Below are 13838 nucleotides of genomic sequence, written 5' to 3'. Positions count from 1 at the left end.
AGAGGGCATCTATAATCGGGACTGTTTTATGCCGCTAATGGCCGGGCTCGCTTTGGCACACGTAGGAAATAAGCTAGAATCTCGCAGCTCTCACGTCGAAAAAAGCAGATCTATTATGAAATGGTAACAAGCTCATTTACAGGAATGGAAAGGTAGAACAAAGAGCGTCTAGGGCACGCGTGTTCCCATCGCAAAGTCAGTCCCTTTCATGTTCGCTCCCGGAGAGTGATTTGCTGTGATTTCGTAGCCTTTCTTCACCCACATCATAGCTCAGAACATATTAGGGATGATAGGCTGTAAACTAGATCTTTTATATCTGCAGCTCGGCGGCGCGGACACATTTAGTGACAGCGCAGCATTTTTAAGTCAACACAAAAGATGGGGAGATGCTAGGTTGCTTTTTCCATGGGATCCTAATTAGAGGCAATTTCTTGGAATATGTATTTTTTTCCATAATGGACAACCATCAGTTTTTCTGTCATATAATCATTACACTATTTCAACACTGTCTTGTTTTCTTTATGTTTCCTTCTTGTTCTTTTGGTAGTTTGTTTTGTATTGGATTAACAATAAGATGAATGACAGCGACATCTCCGGCAACATTCAGCTGTATTTTCTTTTCATGCAGGGAGATGTAGTCAGTTTAAATTAGGCCTTCCTTGGATTAGCGCTGTCACAGTGTAGATGTCTGTTCCATATGGTTAAAACACAAATCTCCCACCCCACCTCTAGCCCACTTATTTCTGGTTTTGATTGACACACTCCTCTTTTTTTTTCCCTTCTCCTCCCCGTCTGTTTCTCATGCTGTTGGCTGTGCCTGTCAGTCTGTGTGATAACCAGGAGCCAGCAACCCTGAGCATGTTTGCCGCAGCCTCACTGAATCCACTCTCCTTATTCTCCCCTCTCTTTTTCTCTCTCTCTATCTGTGTCACAGGATGAAGGGCCACAACACCTTATTTCCACAAGTGCAGTAAAAGTACAAAGACTTCTTGCTCTGCTACATATCATGAAGGAAGGGTGGCCCCTTGATCCTGCTGGAAACCCGCTGAAAGATTGGGAGACTGAGAGAAGGATCCCAGAGTTTTTTTTTTTAATTTAATTTTTGTTTTTTCTTTCTTCGCAAATGCCTCTTTTTTCCCTGTTTTGCTTTGGCGTCTGTGGAAAAAGATTTTTTGCAGAGACCAACTTTTTGCTGCTGTTTTTTAGACATGATGGGGAAAAAAAAAAACCTTTATAGACTCATTATGCTCAAAGCATGCATACTGACACAGGATATAGATAAACACACACATATAACAAACAAAACATACACATTTAAAGATGCTACACTTTAAAAAATTAAAAACAAAAAAAAATACTTTGTACATGTATAAATACGTGCAAATGCCAACTCAAGTACTGACGCAAACACGTGCGTGTGCGCATGCACACACATACATATACACACAAACACACACACCAGCCTGCTGCCATTTTGGTTTTTGTGCCTACACAGGTGTTGTGCTCTGTGACAGGGCAAGCTCTGGATCAAAGAAGAAACCGAGAAGAAGAAGAAGATGAAGAAGAAGAGGAGAGAAGAGGAGAATCCAGGATAATTTACATGCATCATTCCTTAGGAAATAGGGACCAAAGGACTTAACGCTTTTTAAAAGAATATAAATATATAAATATATAAATATATATTTAAAAACTCATACCTTGTAGCTGCAAGTATTACAATTTACTCGTAGTCAAAAAAATCATTAAATCAATATCCAGTGGCCTACTGTAAGTATGAATAAAAGAACATGGAAATAATGTGTAAAAAAAAGACATGGCATCGTAGTGTAGGGGCTGATCTTTTGCTCTGGATGCTGGTTTAGCACCAGGTTGTAGAATAGTAAAGTAGATTAGAAAAAAAAATGTAGATTTGCTAACTTTTGCTGTTGTTTAAAAAAATACTTGAAGTCGTAATGAAAAGGGGGCAAAAGGTGAACGGGAAGGGGGAAGGAAAACATTCATCTGCCCCTGTACGCAACGAGTCTCTTTTTCTTGGATGTTAAGGTATCAGCCACTGGATATCTCGCTCATCATGATGTATAAGTCACCGCACTCTCTGACAGCTATGAACAGACTGTTCTGGAAGAAAAAAAAAAAAGAATGACAAGTGATAAAAAAAAGACAGAACTCATTATAATGTCTGTGCTGGACAGGGTGCAGACGTTTAAGGCTTCTCACTAGCCTTTGTGTTCAAGCGACAATCCACTGTAAAGACCAAGCAAAATGGACATGGGGGGTGTCTTTTGTTTGTTTTTTGTTTTTCTTCTGTTTCTTTCTTGACCTTTTATATTGCAACAAGGAGTGTGAATTATGAAGCCACAAATTGTTAAAAGGTGACGGTTCTACTACGAGAGACGGACAAATGGATGGTCGTGAGGGCAACAAGAAGGGAGGAGGAGTAAGGTGACAGCTACTGAAACTGCCAGCAGAATGAACTCAGCATACAAATGAAATGGTCCTTATGGCGTTGCAATTGTGTCAAAAAAACAAAGTATGCCCGCTGTAAACAAGCAGGACTTATATATAAGTGACATGCCAAGGATATGTGTGTCCACTGGAGCTGCTGCAAAACTCCAGATTGAGAAAAATCGCCTCTTGTCTCTTGGCAGATACAAACAAACATTTCTCGGAGGACAAACTCGATTTACTGTATTGATGGCAAAGGAGTGCAGGCTTTTAGAGCTCATTTAGCTCCGTCAAATATAATGTAAATCCCGCTATTAACATGCTCCCTGACCTGCTTTCTTCATATATTATACATGGGAAAAAAAAGCTACTGCTTAAACAGACTATATCTAAATTAGATCTAACGGTCACCCTTAACCATCGCTCAGCTCGCTTGTAGCCTCTCTGACGCTGACGCCAGGCAGGACGGAGTAAAGCACTCCGGTACTGTCATGTCTTGATTTAGAGTCCCGTAGCCTTTCTTTGGACTGTTTTAGAGCTCTGGATTGCAGGCTCTTCTCTAAAAGCAGATCAATATGTTTGGAATGAGTCTAGAGGGAGGAGCGATGCTGTTTCAGTCACTCTGCAACACTTCCCAATTTTCTCTGTCGAACACCAGCTCACATCCGTACACCAGCCCTTTGAGCACTGGCAGCTGGCGGTTAAGAGGCATGGCTAGGCAAGAAGGAGGGGAAGTCAACAACCAAAACATGACATCAAGATCCTTGAGAAACTGATGCTTCTAGGATGATGCCCAATGACTTAGTCCGGATAATTAGAAGTTGTAATCAAGCTCCTGGTGACAAACGCAATATATCTGTGCTATATGCTTTCTAAGAACAGGATTAAAGGGTTAAAATAGGACATATGTCTGGAAGGCTCCAGTCCAACCAGTTCCTGACTCTCCTCCTTGCTGTTCCCTCCCTCTTTCTCTAGCTTTCTTTAGAGAGAAAAGCAGCCCAGACCTATTCCAAATCACTGATAAAATGTGCCAGCAGATACAATTCATTTAAATAAGCAGAAGGTCTCGATTTGATATCAGCGTGCCATGCACCCCCTTCTCTTCCCCCCCTGTCCTAAGAGCAGCCATGCCTCTCCAAACCTAAGCCCAACTGTTCTGCAGCTCTCCCCTCGGAGCAGCATTTTCGAACCTGGCTAATGTCTGCACTCGCCACCCTTCAATTATCGCCTGCACCGTATTAGACATGCTATTTCACCTTTCCCTCTAATCACACTGTAATCACCAGCCTCTATACATTAGCAGCAACCAAGTGAAAAATCACCGGGATAATCACTTGGACCAAATGACGGGAGAGATGGTCCCCTGCATGCACACGGATGACAGAAGGAAGATTAGAGAGAATTATGTTTGTGCCTACTCCCTGGCAAGGCTGCTGACAGCTGACCTGGCACCAATAATACCGTTGAATTTACCCGAAGAGGCGACGGAGGATGTGGGATAAAACCTTCCGTATCATGGCAAGGTGTTAATGCGGCAAAGTAGATTGACGTTACGAAAAATTAAAAGAGAAAAGTGGACGATAAAATGTATGAAACCCTTTCCTTTTTCCTTTAGCACAAACGGAAAATTGGGTCCAGGCCAACCATTTTGCTTGAAATCCTCAATTCTGTAGAAGCAGCTGCAGTGAGGCCTGTGTTATTGTGCTTCTTCTTCTTTCAGCATGTAATTGTGTCTCAACTATCTCTTCGGACACCACAATATTTTACAAAATACACATCTTTCTTTATCTTGCTTGTATCCCTGCTGGGACACCTGCAAAGCGCAGTATTGTTCAATGCTGAAAGAATGTTTGTGAAGCACAGTAGTTCTTCAGATTCAAAATGATGCCCATCAAAAATGACAGCAAATAAAAGTAGGATAAAACCCCAGCCCTCCTTCCTCAGCCCTTGATCGGACGTTAGGTGGAAACACAGGAAGCCACGTGAATTGTAGTGAAGTAGGTCAAAACAAAGCCATGTTCTGCAAACCGTTTGTGCTCATTATTCATCTGACGCCGAACTAATCGATGGGAAATCTAATGTTCCACGAGCAATGAAATTTCCTGCGCTTGTCTCGGCCATCTTTAGAATACGTTCTGCGAGTGGAGGGGGGCTCCGTCGGGCTGAACATGAACCTCGTCTCGTATCAGATGCTGTACTAGTTCCCACTGCTAATGGCAGGTTGAGTCCCCAGTGAGCCAAAAACCCAGCCTAGCCTAGTATCCTGCTGTCTGCTTGGCTAACAGTGCAGTGTTCATGTAGCATCTCTTGCTATGCCAGGGCTAAATTAGGCAATGTGAAATCAGCACTTCAACACTTTGAACAAGGGTGCTGCTGTTATTGCTTTTACACCCCGGGGAGGTTGTTACTGAAGGGACGTGCATTAAAAACAGAAATAGCTCTGAGACATGCTCCGGAACTATGAAAAACAAGAAAAGATTGTTTTTAGATCTTCCCATTCCCCTGCTTATTGACACATCGAGTCTCTGCCTGCCCGGCTCCCGGCTCCAGTCTGGTCTGGTTTTCAGTCCAGGCCATGTTTCACCTCTAAGAGCAATGACAAATGTCGACCCAGCAGGCACTCGCCAAGCTGTTGCCAAAATGCCATTTGATTTGTGTCCTCTAATTTGCAAATAGAAAATGTAACTTGGCATTTTATCCTAAAGGAATTAGTATGAATCTAATTAATTGTGAGAGAATAACATTTAGCATGCCAGGCAAAACCAACAAGGCAATGTCAAACATTATGTCCATACCCCAAAAAGCATATGGATGCTCCTTCTCTGCCATTAGCCGTGTTTCCATTAAATTGTCAAGTGAATTTTAAGCAAACTTTTGAAATGTCGCAAAAAAAGTAAGGCGAATTAGGCTCGTTTGCATCAACTGGTTTGTAGCGAATAAACTCTGCTGGTCGGCATGGTTTGGTCAGATATAGGGTGAACCAAAAACAAAAAAAGTCGGCTTGGCCATGCATGCATCCAACCATCTACGAGAGAAAAAATAGAAAGATGTTTCAGTTATTGGGCAAGTTTTAATTCATATTTCATGTCAGCTAGTATTGGTCATGTTTCGAGACGAACACAAGCATTTGCACATTATGTGAATATCCGAGAAGATGCCGACAGCGGAAACAGCTGATCAGTCATATGAGCTAAATGTTCGTTATGTCAGAATTTATTCAGCAAAGGCGTTTCCATCACACATTTAGCGCAAAAACCACCTCAAGCGAGCGTAAAAACTTTTCGCAATTGAGAATGTTTTATTGAATTTTGCTGTTTCCATGCTGCTTTTCTAATGTGATACTTCAAAATGTGCATAAAAACATGTGAATGGAAACACGGCTACTGATGCATGTACCCACTCTGACCCTGTATCATTATTAAATGAGAAATTGGGGGTTATATGTGTAGTATACCCATTTCCTCAGTTGCCGCTACAACCAGTGCTCATAAGGTCAGTCCTCTAGAGGAGCACGTATCCTTAGAGGGCCTCAGCCAGTGGCGGGCCAAGCAGGGAACTGCTAGAGCATGTCTACGAGTCTCCAACCCCCTGGGTGCATAACACTCACCCTAAAATAGCAGTGATTGTCAAGGAAAGGAAGTGAAATGTAATTGACTGAAAGTGGAGAGATAATTAAAGGAACCTGTTGGACAGGAGGGAAGAAATTAATGCCTCTCATTTAATAGCTGCTTTGGGAGAGAGAGCTTTTCCGTCATCTCACTTTATAGCGCGGAGAGGGTTTTGCTGTGGAAATGGGATTTTGTATGGAAAAAGGTGGAGGTGGAAATAGGCACCGGGTGGTGGTGGTGGGGGTGGGGGTGCTGTGTGCTAAACTGAAACTCCACAAAATCACTCCCAATACTCAGGGCATCAGGCGCCATGATGTCATGATTAGTGGAGAGGTTCAGAGCCTTGCCTTACCCCCGATCTTGAGGGAGGTCGAGCAGAATCGCAAACATGAGGTCAGTGCTGTGAGACCGCGTCCCGCCGCGGGGAGTGCTGAGCCAGCAAAAAGGGCTGACGAACCACATAAAATTGTGCTTTGGATCTATAGTATCACCATCCAATTCCAACAAGTAACAAGCAAACAAACAAAAAAAAAGATGCCATCTTTCACCCGACAGCGCACAGTGAATCGCTGGAGGTGTGCGATTATGCTTAACAACATGGCTGACAATAATGAAGACAAAGACTTTTTTTATTCCTTAATGTAAATAGCCTATAAAATACAAAAAAACAGAGGACGGTTGTATAGCAGCTTGTGTTGAGAAGCCCAACTCTGTGGGACAATGATGTCACTATAAAATGTATCCACAGCAGTGCAGGGATCTAGGAGAGTTTTAGTTCTTTTAAGCCCCTTAAGTTTGGGCTGTGAACATGCATCCTACAACCCTAAGCGTCGGACCGAGGCTTACAGAGTATTTGACTTAGTGTCAAACCTAAGCCACAGCCCCGAAGTGATCCGTTAATTAAGATTCTGTGTACACCGACATGTCATGATTTTTTCTGACAGAAGAAAGATCGCCTGTGCGGTAATTGGATTAGTCCAATTGGGGCTGATGAACAGATATGACAGTGACAGTAAAGTTCATCCTTCTGCATGCTTACCGCTTGACAGTGCGACAAAAAAAAAAAAAAAAAAAAAGCATCAGCCACTATGACACTTTCTTTGGAAGAAGTGAAAGTTTTGGCATTTACAACATTTAAGGAAGTTTTACAAAAATGAAACTCCAGGTTACAGTTTGTTCAACATGTACATAAATCATTTTGGAATCAAACATTTAATACATACACGGTAGAACCCACATGTACACGGTTGGGCCGAGATTGGAGGAACAAGAGAGCGACTATTGGAGAACCCAGCAGAACCCCCCTGCCAGCTTGACCCAATCTGCCACAGCTCTCCTGACCACACAGCTGCGTTACTCCTGTACATACAATATAGCTTATTTTTCAATTCTGTTGAACTTTCTTTATAGGCCGTACAATAGATCATGTTCAAACGTTTAAAAAAAAAAAAATTAAAAGAATAGTTAATATATTTCAGTGAAACTAAGAGAAGGAACCTATGAAATAATTTATCCAAAACGATAAGATGAAATGATGTTATTTCTTGTATAGTGAAGCACTGATGTTCAAAAATGGGATTTTATACTCATGTTGTTAAACGCTTCTTTACTTTCTCTCTTGTTTTCTTATTATCTGCTGAAGCTGGGATAGACCCATTGTCATGAGGTTTATTCGGATACACTTTGATCATTTGTTTCTGTATTTTTTTTGTCCGCACAATCCCTGTATGAAATCCCTTGTGGATGGGCAAATTCAAAGTGATTTTTTTGTTTTTTTGCTCACTGAAAGCTCTTAAATCAATACAAGAATTAACAAAACTGCACTGTAAAAGGATGATTGATGGTACCGGTCATGTGGATTCAGAAGAGAATGAGTCCATTGCACAACTGAGTTCAAATGAATCAGCATTGCATGTTCAAAAATAAATCTCATTTGAGGCCTTTTGTTGTTTTGAGAAAAATAAAAAAGTCATAAAAAGACAAAAAAAAAAAAATCTAACTTTGCAGTCAGATTGGTTTTGAGACCGATGCTGTCATATCTCATTGTCTTTAAGCCATGAATAGTTTCCTGCAATGCTGTTCTTCTTGTCTATCTCTGTCATAATGTTGTTTCTATTTTGTTGTTTTTTTTGAAGGGTTGGTTGTAATCATTGACATATCTCTGATTTTCTTCTTCTCTGTTCTTACCTATGGGAAGTTTCTTCTACGGTTTGTTATCTAATGTGACTCCATCCACTGAAGACATTGTAGTATATAGCGCCACATTGCTTTACTCCAGTCAGGTTGATTTGTTAATGTGAGGAGGGAATACTGCCTTAAACCCAGCCTGTTCTCTCTGACAGTACTACCTGTGAGCAGTGGTCACACACACTGTATTCTGGGGATGCCAAATGCTCTATCTTCAAAAAGGTAAAAAAAAAAAAAAAAATCTGTTGTAAAGACAAACACTTCACCAGAGTCAGTTTTTAGCCTCAAGCCCATTCTGACACAAATACGGACGTGGTCATCCACCTCCATTTCCATTGGTTACAAGGACCAAAATGTAAACAAACTCAGCTAACTGAGCAGTTTGCTCCAATCAAGCATTCAATGAGAGCCTTTAAAGAATCCACATTTAGTCAGAGGTGATTTTGCACCATGGATCTTCATTGCATTCCCAGCTTCATTATCTTAATTCCATCCTCTTCGTTTGTTCTCATGCAAAATTATTAATCATAATACATTTGGGTATTTAAATTCACAATGAATGGAATAATCATTTCCTTTTTTTATTATTTGACTTGAACAAACTGTTTTCTTTTTTTTGTTTGAAACAGAGATGTAATTTGAAATAGCGTTGGCTCGGGTCCGTTAACCCTGATTCGGGGTGATATCTCCCATAGTGCTCCTGAACTCTGTAGTTCTCTAGTTCATTATATTCTGCTTAGACTAAAATAAAGCACAGTCCTGTAGAAGATTGAGCCTGCTTTGTCCTTCCTTTTTTTTAATCTATTCACATAGCTTGATTAAATAATTCCTGAAGGTTTGGATCTATCACGGCGGTGCATGCATGACCCCCGTTTGCAAAGACGTGAAGTGTGCGGTGTCCTCTTGTCGCTTGGCTTGTGGAGAGAATGCATTTAGGACATGTCATTGTATTAATTGAGCTAACAGCGCTAACCATATCCGAATACCAAATTAGATGAGACGGTTAGTAGAAAATCGTTTAAAAAGGGCGAATAATGCATAATAAATGGAAGGGAGATTGGAAGAGGGAGGGGAATAAATTGTGAATTGATTAAAGGGAAATGGATATTCAGCTCTTGACTCGCGGAGATGTTACAGTGGAAACAAAATCAGGTGCAATGTGTGCTGCTGGTTATCGTCTGTGAATAAGAAACAGGAGGTCAATCGATTAATCAGAGGTTTTCCTGGTGGTGCGTTTTATCGACAGAGACGTTACGATAAGGAGGATTCAGGTCACATTGAAGCCTATGGTCAGTGTCCTTTTTATGGCCCGGAGTCTCCTCCTCCCTCGTTAACCCTCGGAGTCGGTCAGCAGTCACCAGACGCCTCAAAACCTATTACGGTGGAATGAAAAGTCCTCACAATAGTGCGTCTCACAACTAACCCGAACCCCCCTGTGAACAGTGGGTGAGATGATTTAACTTGTTTCTTTGTAAATCAACACGGTTCAACAATTGCCAGCATCCGCAACTGTCCATCACAACAGAGGGAAAACATCAAACCTCCCTGACAGTAATTGTTCCCAGAGCAGAGTATGACACCCGAGGGAACATCAATGACCGAACCATCCCAAGACACCAAACATCATTTCTTGTTTATAGGCCTCTCTGGCGCGTCCGTGTAGTGGCATTGGTGTGGAAACAGATTTATGGTTGCTAAATTTGCCGGTGATAAAAAAGGCAACGAGTGGCCAGTTGGGGCACTAACTCTTGGCTATTCACATGTTGACTCCCGTGCCGAGTCTCCGGGGACCCTTTCTCATTGTGCGGCAGACACTCCATGATTCCACATGACAAACTGGATTGTTCCTCGAGTGAGTCCTGCTGAATTATTTTGGTCCTTTCGATTGCATCTCCTACCCCTGAGATTTTCCCTCTACTGTTGCCTTTGAGCCATAAGCCTCGACAGCCACCGTTGTCGATACTCAATCTGTTCTGTAACCCCTAAAGCTAATGAAATGTGCTAACAGGGGTTTGTTTGTTTGTCTCCAGGAGGGGGGCCAAGGGAAAGAAAATGGAACAACAAGACTCTTTTGACAGTTCCATTTTTTCCAATGTTTTGGAGTGAGGGATAATCATGAAGTATGGATTGGATAGGGGAAAGTTATTACATTTTGTTGTCTTTATCCTTGTTTGAGTTGTTAAAAAAAAGGTCAGATTGTTCCAAACATGGTTCTTTGCAGTTCCTGGATTTATCCTCAATTCTGACTCCCCTGCTCTCAGTGTGGGAAAGCAAAAATCGTTTTTCTCACTTCTCTCAACCTTGTATCCCTCTAAATCTTCAGTGTAAATTTGACACAAACACAAACCTCCTGTCTGGCTGGAGTGTTTTTCTTGTGTGTATTTACTTTATTGGTGCTGGTGATTGGGAAGGGGTGGTCTTATGAAGCTCAAATATTGCAGCTGACAACACGGACAAACATTAGAAAAATAAATATGTGTTTAAAAGATCTTTCTCAATCCCTCTAGTGTCTTCAAGCAAGTGTCTGCAGGATTTTAGAATTACATCATTCACATCAACAAATGGACTTCATGTGTGGAGGGCAGTGAGTGAATTTCAAAAATCCAGCCTGTTTGTACAAAAAGGCGTATGAATGACACGATAATGCGAAAGGCATTTAGCATGCAATAAGAACGCCTTTCTTGCTTTTGGCGTGTCATTTGTACACCATGTAGGGATGCACCGATCCAACTATTTCAGTCCTGATAGCGATACCTGGGCTTTGGGTATCAGCCGATATTGAGTACCGATCCGATACCAGTGTTTAATTAATAAACTGTATGCCTCACTGTGTGGAAGTGACTGGAATTCTTATTGTGTAAGGCAACATCAGGTGTGACTTAAACATTGCTTTTCTAACAAATATATACATTTACTGAATTGTTAATTATTATTAAAATAATAAATCATTAACTTGGTAAAAAATCTTCAAAATTAATATGAATTACAATTAAAATGTAAACCTTTTTAATGCAGCAACAAATTGGTCAAATCTTAAACAGGCATTAAAATTCAAGTATAAAGTAGTATATAAAAATATAATTGAATTGAATAGTTTGCCTTCACTGTCACCAGTCCAGCTATTTGAGTGAATATTGGTCCGATATCCGATCCGGTATCGGTATTGGTGCATCCTTAACACCATGTAGTCTGTACTGACTGCAATGTAAATGCATCCATGGAAATATGTTACGCTCAGAGCTAGTGACGTAGAATAAAAAGTGAGAACAGCCGCTTACGGCGGGTGGGTGAGGAGGTGGATGGGTCCAACAAACACAACATTTAACCAGGTGACTGGTGTTTTGTTTTGTAATTTTTTAGGGACGTTTGGGACATGTATTCTTTACTTATGTTCTTTCCGTACATTAGTTTGTGTACTTATTTTAAGGCCATGGTTTTGTTGCCTAAACTTAAGTGAGGGGTTTTGTTGCCTCAACCTAACTGCAGACGTTACCGTAGTTTTGTTGCATGGCGTACAAATGACACATTAAAAGCCTAAAATGCGTCCTCATGCGACGCGAAAATATCATACAGGGATTTGGATTTTTCAAACTCTGCTTTGCACAGGTAACCAAAAGTACTACCCATTAGTGACAACAAAACTTTTCTACCATCTAATTTCTGTGTTACACGTTAAACATCTTTTCGAACTGTACCTTAAATCTAGCAGCTCAAGATAAAAACATGATAACTGTGAACATTCATCATTATCAATAATGACAATATTATTATACAATTTTTCTTTGCATGGTACATTTGTTTGAAAATATCAACTGAATGATTTATGATGAAGCAAACATATTCTATCATGTCTTCTTTATTCTTTTGACACCATTATTATATAACATATATAACTGACAGAGATGCACTCTAGGTCATCACTTTAACACACATATAAATTCATGCCATGTGCATTTATTATACCAAGGAATGGCTTGTGTGTAGGTAATCGTGAAAAATGGCCTTTCAACTCCCTAACTGTGTCCTACACAAATATTTACCATATTGACTTATCACTTGTCACTTACCATGCATTTAGCATTTGACTTTTATCGTCCATTAATCTATCAATGCATCCATTAGGGACACTCAAGCATTCGAGAGCCTCTGCACACTCCAACGGGCCTATTAGCATGTTCTTTAATGGGAAACATAGCAAACACTAAGCATAAGCTACGCCACTCAGAAACCTGAATGTGCTGTCAACGCTGTCTTTAAATTGCATATTTGCATAGAAGTGTCTTTAAGACAGTACTTCTTTTTCAAAAATTATTATGAAAAAAAAGATTCCTGAAGGAGGCTCTGAATGGCTATATGACAAAGGGAAAATTTCAATCCCATCCCTCTCAATATTCAGATTTTGAAATAACAAAAGATTATAACTAAATGAAAGTGTGAAGAAGACCTGGGTAAGCAACGCTACACAATCCCTTTGATCCTATTATGTATTACAAAAGCTTAATCAATATCTAATCAAGGGGAATACAGCACGCCGTGTCTTACAGAGCTCTTTGCTGTCAGAGGTGAGGTTGCCATGGTGACTGGACAGGTGTGGGGAGAGCTTAGGCTGCAGTGGTATTGATGGAAATTAAGAAGCATTGATGAGAGTTGAAGATGCTGGGATTGAAAAGGGAGATAATTAAAGAGAGAGGGACGCAGCGGGAGACGAGTGGGGAGGGGGGGACAAAAGAGATTTAGGTTGGAGATACAGGAGGTGATGCAGACAGGTGTAACCGTCTCTTTTCCACAGGAAGTACATTTGCTAAGATCAACAGAAAAACTATCAGAGGAGAAACAAAGACACATTTAAGTTGAGTGTGAAATTAAAGTTGCATATTACTGTTAAGGGTTTGCAATTACAAGGATTTTCTTCTTTACTTTAACATCACGACTCAATTTATTTCTCAAGAGCAACCTGACAAAGAAAACAACACATGGCAACAATTAAACATGCAGGTAAAAAACAGCAAAATAAATGTACATAACATAACATAAACAAAGAATCAACAAAGTACACACAGGTTCCTGCCTCGAAAAGCCTCATAATTCAAATAATTTAATTTGTGATGAAGCCAGTTTAGAGAAATATAAGACATTGAGGATATGGCTGACCACAAATACTAGTGTACAAGTAATTACATTCTAGAGCTGAAACAATTAATTGATTCAGGCTGTTCTCTGCACTGTAATACATATATCCCACAAAATCAAATTGTATGCAATCCACATAAGGAAGTTTAAAAAGAGGCATAGGGAGGACGTCAGGGTAGATGGGACTATTAAATTAATCACCAATTATTTTGATAATTGATTAAAGTTTGAGTAATTTTTTAAGAAAAAAAGTGAAAATTCTGATTCCAGCTTCTTAAATGTGAATATTTTCTGGTTTCTTTACTCCTCTATGACAGTAAACTGAATATCTTTAAGTTGTGGACAAAACAAGACATTTGAGGATGTCATCTTGGGCTCTGGGAAACATTGATCAACACGTTGCACCATGTTCTGACATTTTATAGACCAAACAACAAATCAATTAATTGAGCAAATAATCAACAGATT

The 13838-nt window shown here is 40.3% G+C and overlaps 1 protein-coding gene across 22 annotated transcripts in view; it reads left to right on the top strand.

Annotated features, from left to right (window-relative positions):
* Positions 1-9011, top strand: part of si:dkey-205h23.2 (CUGBP Elav-like family member 4) — a 163099-nt gene extending 154088 nt beyond the window's left edge. For all 22 annotated transcript variants that reach the window (XR_005209784.1, XM_037791471.1, XM_037791445.1 and 19 more), the window contains one exon: positions 935-9011. The gene's annotated coding sequence lies outside the window, so the exon portion shown is untranslated. The remainder of the gene's footprint in view (positions 1-934) is intronic.
* The last annotated feature ends 4827 nt before the right edge of the window (positions 9012-13838 follow it).

This window comes from Sebastes umbrosus, chromosome 2, assembly GCF_015220745.1.
Source record: "Sebastes umbrosus isolate fSebUmb1 chromosome 2, fSebUmb1.pri, whole genome shotgun sequence".
NCBI lineage: Eukaryota > Metazoa > Chordata > Actinopteri > Perciformes > Sebastidae > Sebastes > Sebastes umbrosus.
Note: the sequence above shows the minus strand (reverse complement) of the source record. Positions and strands in the feature narration are given on the sequence as shown.